This window comes from Pantherophis guttatus, chromosome 1, assembly GCF_059756535.1.
Source record: "Pantherophis guttatus breed Tessera chromosome 1, ASM5975653v1, whole genome shotgun sequence".
Lineage (NCBI taxonomy): Eukaryota > Metazoa > Chordata > Lepidosauria > Squamata > Colubridae > Pantherophis > Pantherophis guttatus.
The window spans coordinates 260,687,191-260,696,131 of NC_142063.1; the positions used below are offsets into that span (position 1 = coordinate 260,687,191).

At 37.0% G+C, this 8,941-nt stretch overlaps 1 long non-coding RNA gene across 1 annotated transcript in view; it reads right to left on the bottom strand.

Annotated features, from left to right (window-relative positions):
- Positions 1-8,689, bottom strand: part of LOC132712122 (uncharacterized) — a 93,040-nt gene extending 84,351 nt beyond the window's left edge. Inside the window, exon 1 of the long non-coding RNA XR_009622819.2 lies at positions 8,668-8,689. This is a non-coding gene — a long non-coding RNA (uncharacterized LOC132712122). The remainder of the gene's footprint in view (positions 1-8,667) is intronic.
- Positions 8,690-8,941: the final 252 nt, after the last annotated feature.

Below are 8,941 nucleotides of genomic sequence, written 5' to 3' on the forward strand. Positions count from 1 at the left end.
TGCTGGGAAAGATTGAGGGCAAAAGAAGAAGGGGACGACAGAGAATGAGATGGCTGGATGGAGTCACTGAAGCAGTAGGTGTGAGCTTAAATGAACTCCAGAGGATGATAGAGGACAGGAATGTTGTCCATGGGGTCACGATGGGTCGGACACCACTTTGCAACTAACAACAACAACAAACTTTTCTTAATATTCTCTACCCAATCAGGGCTTGCTCTTGCTCTGTAATCCCATTCCTAGCACTTATTTGCTTTGTTCTTTCTTTTCTTGGTATTTAATGCACTAATCTACCTCTTTCTCTTTTCCTGGATCAAGTTCTCTGTTTGAGATGCCCCTGGCTGCTCAGGAAAACAATTTCAATTTGAAAAATAGAATAAATCGTATTAATTAGTACATAATTTTTCAGTTTTGAAAATGTCTATAGGTACAGAGTTAGATACGACCCCCTCACTGCCAATCCTCACATCAGCTGAATCAAACCAAAGTCTTTTATTCCAAATGAAGATTAGTGCTCTCCTCTTCCCAAAGCCACTTTATTAGATAACAAACTCAAGCAATGTGTTAGTTATTGTAAGTGAAGCTGTGTATTCAAGGCACTCCAAACACAGAAAGGAGGGGGTCAAGCTATTTTTCCAAAGCACCTGAAGGCCAGACAAGGAATAATGGATAGAAACTGATCAAGGAGAGATTCAACCTAGAAATAAGTAGAAATTTTCTGACAGTGAGAACAATCAACCAATGGAACAGTTTGCCTTCAGAAGTTGTGGGAGCTTCATCACTGGAAGCTTTCAAGAAGAGACTGGACTGCTGTCTGTCAGAAATGGTGTAGGGTCTCCTGCTTGAGCAGGGGGTTGGACTAGATGACTTACAAGGTTCCTTCCAACTCTGTTAATCTGTTAATTCAGGGCAATTTATGCTATAAATGTTTTTGCGAGGGGAGGGAGGGAAGCTTTGCCACTAGACATAGCGTAGCAGTGGTCAAGTATTCGATTTCTTCACCCTCCTTACTTTACCTTTCATTTTCAATTTCTGGAGAAAACAATGTAAAAAAACTGGGGTAGACATGAAAAAAGAAAGGAGAACCCAATAACCACTTAAGGAAATTAGGTGTTTATTCAGATCAATAGAAGATTTCTATGGGTCTGAGATCCATGAAATGTAATTATTATCCAGGTGAAAATTCATTTATTTTTCATTAAAGTTCAGTTGCAGGGAAAGAAGAACTTTAAAAGTTCAAGGTTATAATACTTAGTGAGCTATGATTCCAGTTTTTCTCAACCTTGACACCTCTCAGATGTGTGGTCTTCAACTCCCAGAATTCGCCAGCCAGCCTTATACAATAGAAAACACTGTATTATTCATTAACGAAGTCATACAAGTTACATAAATGAATGTTTATAAAAATAGTAGAGAACTGTGGATTAAAAAAATGAAGTGTCAGGATTGACTTCCAGCAGATATCTGTAATTTCTTAAGTCTGCTTTCATTCAACATATGTATGACTGCAGCTGCTGATTGGGGACAATAATGAAAGTGAGGCCATAGGCTAAGGTGAACTACTGATTAAGAAAAAGAAACATTAATTTGAAGTTGGCTTCTCTCCTCTCTCTAAAAGATGTTTTGTGAATGCTGGAATAAAAGTGAAAAATAGTATAATGCAGGAGCACATCAAGGCTGAATAAAGAAGGTGATTTTCCATAAGACTTTGGAATACAAACAGATTAATCCTTGTTATGGGCTATATGTGATTATTGTCCTGAAGCTTTTAATCATTATGTGGTTTACTTCATCTTCCCCGATCACATACCCTAAATATTACACATTCTATTTTTCATGTTATCCTTTGTTGTATGTTGCATTAAGTAAACTCAGGCACAGATTGGTAAATCATACATCTTTGATCCAATTAGTTCAATGAAAATTGTATGTAATGCAACATCTGTAGGGAGAGATGGGTGGGTTTAAATATACGGAGAGAAAAGTTACTTTAAAGTCTCACAAAGGATGGGAATTATTGGTGTCTGAGATTGTGCAAACTCTTATATTGTCACAACTCTTTTTTTACTTCAGCAACTGCATTTCTGCAAAATAATAATAATAATAATAATAATAATAATAATAATAATAATAATTTACCGTACTTGAAAATTTTGACTCTACAAAAAAACACCTTACTCGGAACAGCTTACATCTCCGACGATACCTTAACAGTTCCTAGGTCCTTGGTTAGGACTCGAGCTGCTGAGCTATTAACCAGCCTCAAAGGCTGTGAATCTCACTAAAGATTAAATAATTAATAATAATAATAATAATAATAATAATAATAATAATAATAATAATAATATTTTTTTAATTTGATTTATATGCCGCCCTTCTCCGGAGACTCAGGGCGGCTTACAATGCGTTAAGCAATAGCCTTCATACTTTTGTATATTTATACAAAGTCAGCTTATTGCCCCCACAAACTGGGTCCTCAATTTACCTACCTTAGAAAGGATGGAAGGCTGGAAGGATGGAAACCTTGAGTCTGGTGAGATTCGAACTTACAGTAATTGCAGACAGCTGGTGTTAATCACAATGCTATCAGTCTGCTGAGCCACCAGGCCCTAATAATAATAATAATAATAATAATAATAATAATAATAATAATAATAATAATAATAATAATGTCCTTGGTTAGGATTCAAGCTGCTGAGTTATTAACCAGCCTCAAAGGCTGTGAATCTCACCAAAGATTAAATAATAATAATAATAATAATAATAATAATAATAATAATAATGTGGAGTTAGACAATTTGGACAGAAAAACAAGGAAGCTTATGACAATGAATCATGCCTTGCACCCTAAAAGTGATGTTGACCGATTATATTTACCAAGAGCAGAGGGTGGTCGAGGACTCCTACAAGTAAAGCAGACTGTGGAAGAAGAAAAATGCAGCTTGAATGGTTACATCCAGAAAAGTGAAGAACCAATGATTAAGGAAGTAAATAAAGGAGGCCTTTTAAAGACAACTAAAACAAAAGCAGAATATAAGAAAGAAGTAATTGAGCAGCGAGCTGAAAATTGGAAACACAAAGCTCTGCATGGCCAATACTTGAAAAGTATTGAAGGCAAAGCTGACCAGAAACTAACTTGGAACTGGTTAAGATCAGGAGTACTGAAAAAAGAAACAGAAAGCTTTATTTTGGCAGCTCAAGAACAAGCCCTAGCCACAAACTGTATGAAGGCAAAAATTCAACATGTTACCACCAACAGCAAATGCCGCCTCTGCAATGAAAAAGAAGAGACAGTTGACCACCTGATCAGTGGGTGCAGCAAAATTTCACAAACTGACTATCTACAACGCCATGACCGTGTTGCTAAAATCATTCACTGGAAATTGTGTCAGAAGTTTGGATTTGAGTACAGCAAAAACCACTGGGAACATCAGGTTGAGAAAGTTTTAGAGAATGAGAAACTCAAGATCTTGTGGGACTTTAGGATTCAGACTGACAGGCACTTGGTCCACAACACACCTGACATAACAATAATTGAAAAGAAAAAAGTATGGTTCATTGACATTGCAATACCTGGTGATGCACGAATTGAAGATAAGCAGCAAGAAAAAATCACAAAGTACCAGGACTTACAAATTGAAGTTGAGCGACTGTGGAAAAAGAAATCGTGTGTTGTCCCGATTGTAATTGGAGCCCTCGGAGCAATACCCAAAGGGCTACCCCGCTATTTAGAAATTCTAAATTTGCCGGACTTGAACATTTTGACTCTACAAAAAACTACCTTACTCGGAACAGCTTACATCCTCCGACGATACCTTAACAGTTCCTAGGTCCTTGGTTAGGACTCGAGCTGCTGAGCTATTAATCAGCCTCAAAGGCTGTGAATCTCACTAAAGATTAACCAATAAATAATAATAATAATAATAATAATACTGGGATCTGCTCGCATAATCCGCCGATACATCACACAGTCCTAAACACTTGGGAAGTGTTCGATTAGTGATTTGGGATACGAAATCCAGCATGGTCATCTCGTTTGCTGTGTATACTGTCATAATAATAATATATTTAAGAAGATACTTGGCTGATACCTAGGATACTGGCAGCAACCCGTATCAACTATTAGCACCAGTCAATCGTATTTGTGACACATTTTTAAATGATCAGTTGACTGAGTTTCATGTTTAATGAATAAAAGAGATAATAATAATAATTAGCTATACAGATAGGCCTTGATTTAGGACCTCAATTGAGCCAGAAATTTCTGTTGTTAAGCAAGACAGTTGTTAAATGAGTTTTGCTCCTTTTTATGTCCTTTATGACAGTTGTTAAGTGAACCACTGCAGTTCTTAGGTTAGTAATATGGGTGTAAAGCGAATTGACCTTGCTTGCCAGAAGGTCTCAAGGTCCTGCAACATTACCGCAGGACACTGCAACCGTCATAAATATGAGCCAGTTGCTAAGTATCTGAATTTTGATCACGTGAACATGGGGATGCTGCAATGGCCATAAATTGCTTTTTTTCAGTGCCATTGTAACTTCGAATGGTCATTAAACAAATGGTTGTTAAGTCGAGGACAAATTTTGCTGAATTTCTGTTGGGTCATGCTTTACACAATGTTTCCTTTCCTGCTTCCATCTTTTCTACCAGCACTGTCCCACTTTGCTCCATAGCATTAAATAAAAATGAATAGAATATATGAAAAAGGATGGAGGGGCTTGGAGAAGAGTCACCAATACAATAAGGAAGCACAAGCCCCCCCCTTCCCTCAGATACACTTTTATCTCAATACTATAAAATATTTTTATTTATACTTAAGAATTGTGCCTCTCTTTAAGTAATTTCACTCATATTTCCTGAAATTCTTCAGGCTTCTTTTTCTATTTCAGATATTGATTTGGCAAGCAATAGAAGATAGCTTAATCTAACCAAGAGACAGAAACTTTTCCACTGAGTTCACATATATATTGGAAGATAATAGGGAGTACGGTGAAGAAAATTATAATATTAGACATGAGGTCTATGTTTTCCTTCGAACTAGCTCAGGAATGTTCCTAGCTAGAATATGAAACGGTCAAAGCCAATTACTTTTTTGGGGAAAGGGAGGTATTCCCTTTATTTCTGCTTGCCAGTTCTATATTTCTTGTCCCTATTACTATCAGTCCCCATCTAGTAACCCCCCCACCCCACCTATATTCCATTTCTCTGTCTTGACAGTTTGGGAAAATGCAAAATAATATTGTTGTTTGTTCTTTTTAACTGAAGGACAGCATATAGTGTCATATAGATGGAACAGGTAACTACAGCGTTCATTATAGGAAAAACAGTTTTAAGAGGAAGGCATTGCTTTCTGAAGTCCCTGATTATTTTCAGCATAAGAAGCAATCTGCCCTGCAATAAATCAATCTATTTTCACTTTAGCAATACAGATTAATTTAGTTTATCACGTTGTTATTATAAAATGTTACTAATAATGATGATAATAATAATTCCTCACTTGCAAAGGGCAGCTTTACTTGGAACAGCTTACATCCTGTAATGATATCTGTAACACCATCAAACATCCACATTTGTCTATCTTAGGTCCTTGAGAAGGATTCAATAGGCAGACAAAAATGCCAAGTCCAGTCTGAACATCTGGTTGACTGTGTGACCGTCACACAGACTCCTAAACAACTTAAAAATGATCTAGTAAAAAGAAAAGTCAACCAAAAGAGCAACATGCAAACAAAAGCAAACAAAACACCCCCTGGAGCAAAACAAATTAAAGTTTAATTTGTGTGTATTGTTTAATGGACTGCTAAATTGGCCATGCCCACCCAGTCACATGACCACCTAGCCACGCCCACCCAGCTGATCCAGCCCCCCCAGTAGTCTGAGGGACCGTGAATTGGCCCCCTGTTGAAAAAGTTTGACGACCCCTGGTGTGACGGATAATAATAATTCCTATAACTGTAGTTGGTCTTAATCGGGATTCTCTGACTGATTTTATACATTTATGTTGGGAATTGATTGTAGCTCTAAAATGAACGGGGTTTTTTCCCCAGGCTTTGTCCAAATAAATGATGAGTCTACAGCCTCTTCAAGAAGACTGCATTGATTTGTCCAGTTCTATTGATTTTCTCTGTATCAAATCTGAGCTGCCAACAAACTGAAGGGTCACTAATGTTATCTTTAATTGATCTATACTTTGCTTAGACATGTTTAAACAGTATTTTAGGTAAGATTCTGTTTTTTTAAAAAAAAATATTTGACATTGTTACTATTACAAAATTTTCTTTGTGCTGTTAAAAAAATCTTAATTGGCAACTTCATTTACTGATTGATTGTTATCTATGCCTTTAATGTTATAAGCCACCCAGTATTTTAAATGCCCTCTAAATTCAACAAATAAATTATAATCTAGAATAGATCCACATAATTTCAATGTAGGGAAATGGAGGTATCCCATAGATAGTGAATATACTAAGCATATATCACGTGCATTTTACAGTACAGTTTAAACTTATATGCATATAAAAAGTTGCCTTTAGAATATGGGTAAATTAGATATTCCCAAATACCTTTTGAGTGACATTCCATGAAAGGGAAATATATTATCACTGGGTCAGAGCACACCCAGATATCCAAGGACAGAAGGAGAAAGAAGCAATGCTTGCCATTCTATCCAGTTGTCATCCACAGCACAGAAGGAATTTAGATGAGCTACTGAGCTAGTTTAAATTTACCAAGCTTTTGAGGATGCAGTAGCACGCCAAAAGAATTTAGAACTGAGAGGATTCTCAAACTCAGAAAAAAATGTTTTGGGGGATCACTGAGAAAATCAAAGAGGGAACATAATATTGTGGAAATCAGGGATTCTTGCCTCTAAAAAGGGGGGAGTGTGTGTGAGGACCAGAGGTGGTATTCAGCCGGTTCTGACTGGTTTTGGAGAACCAGTAGTGGAAATTTTGAGTAGTTTGGAGAACCAGCAAATACCACCTCTGACTGGCCCTGCCCCCATCTAGTCGCTGCCTCCCGAGTCCCAGCTAATCAGAGTCCCAACTGATCCCGTGTTGCCCTGCACACAGAGCTGGATAATGGGGTGGGGAGGGAATAGAGAATTTACAGTATCCTTCCCTTCCCCTGGAGTGGGCTGGGGTGGAAATGGAGATTTTACAGTATCCTTCCCCTGGAGTGGGGTGGGAATGGAGATTTTACAGTATCCTTCCCTTCCCCTGGAATGGGGTGGGGTGGAAATAGAGATTTTACAGTATCCTTTCCCTGGAGTAGGGTGAGAATGGAGATTTTGCAGTATCCTTCCTCTGCCATGCCCACCTTTCGATCAACAAGCTCAGTGTCTTAGCCACTGAGCCACCACGACCCCACCTAGTGGGTTAGTTACCACCAATATTGGCCACTCTAGATGAATTGTTTAGCTTTTAAAATTGATTTTCAGAATTTTTTAAAAAATAAATTGCAATACTTTCACTAACTTTAACGTAGAAAGCATGCACTAAGAAAGCCAGTTTCCAATGTGTACTAATTAAGAAACATTTTTTTTTAAAAAAAAAAAAAGTAAAACAGGAATGTAACCGACTCCGTCTTTACTGCAACTTTTATTTTTGGAAAGGGTCATTACTATCTAATCCCAGAGATACAAATATCCTTAAATTCTGAATTGTATATTATGTGGGACAGTAATCACTTTTCTTCTGGGAAAAGACTGAAATGACATAAAAAGGAACCACGCACATTCTTGGGGAGAAAAGCTGCAATTACTTCATTATTGTATAAAAACACTGAAAGGCTAGAGCAAGCTAGTTATGCACAAAACAGCTTGAATAAGAGCTGCAAACGTTGCTCCATTTCTCTGGATCCATGGAGATTTAATATTTTCTTTTCTCCTATAGAGCAGTAGAAATTCAGGAATTATAATTCATGTATAGAAGAGCATTAGCGCTCTTGTCTCCTCACACATGGCCAAATCATAGACTAACCACTGTCAGATTTAATAATTCTGACCTCCATTTTACAGCTGTACATGAATATAAGGTTACTAAAATCAATGAAAAAGTAGAATAATGCCGGGGGAATACACTCCATATATCATGTTAATTTTCCACCTACATTTCACAGATAGGCCAAAGACATAAATCTGTCTCTTTTACACACATATCACATCTTCCAAGGTTAGATAGATACAAAGAATTTCCCTGACATTTCCAATGCACTAATAATTTTTTTTTGCCTTGAATCACTATGACCTTATCTAATAATCTTCTCCTATTTACAGCAATCTAATTTTATTTGGCTTTAGTGATCACCACTTTTCCTTTTAAAGTGATCTGATTAAACTTCCACATATTTCAATTTTTTTCCAGCATACTGCCCACTACTTGCAAGTCTTGTTCCCATAGATTCAGATAGAATTAGATTAAACTGGACAATTTTCTTATGATGCATGACCAGTTTAAGACGTTGAAGCAGGCAGGCAGAATGGCGCCAGCCTAATTTTGATCCAGCTAGGGCATGAGTTTAACCTCTCTCTATCCTTGATATATAATAGAGATTTTTTTTAATAAATTGCAAAATCAGATCAGACTTTTCCTTATTTGAGAACAAGGCTCTGTTTATCCATAACTAACAAATTCAAAGATTTTGACTCCTTTTTTCCTCAGCGCACTTACCCTTCCAAATATCTAGACCAGATTAAATCACAGGCCTTTCTCTTTCCATGTTCAATGAGGCCAGCAGATAAAGTGATTTTGTGTCTTGTAATGTTATTTATTGACAAGATTTACCACAGTCTAGGGATATGGTTAATTTCTTCCCTGTACAGCAAAACGAAAAACAAAACAAAACAAAGCATTCTCAGTGGCTGAAATTAGTATTGCAGCAAACCAGCTTTCCACATTAACTTCTACAGTGCCTGTGATAAAGAAATTTTGCTTGAATGCATAA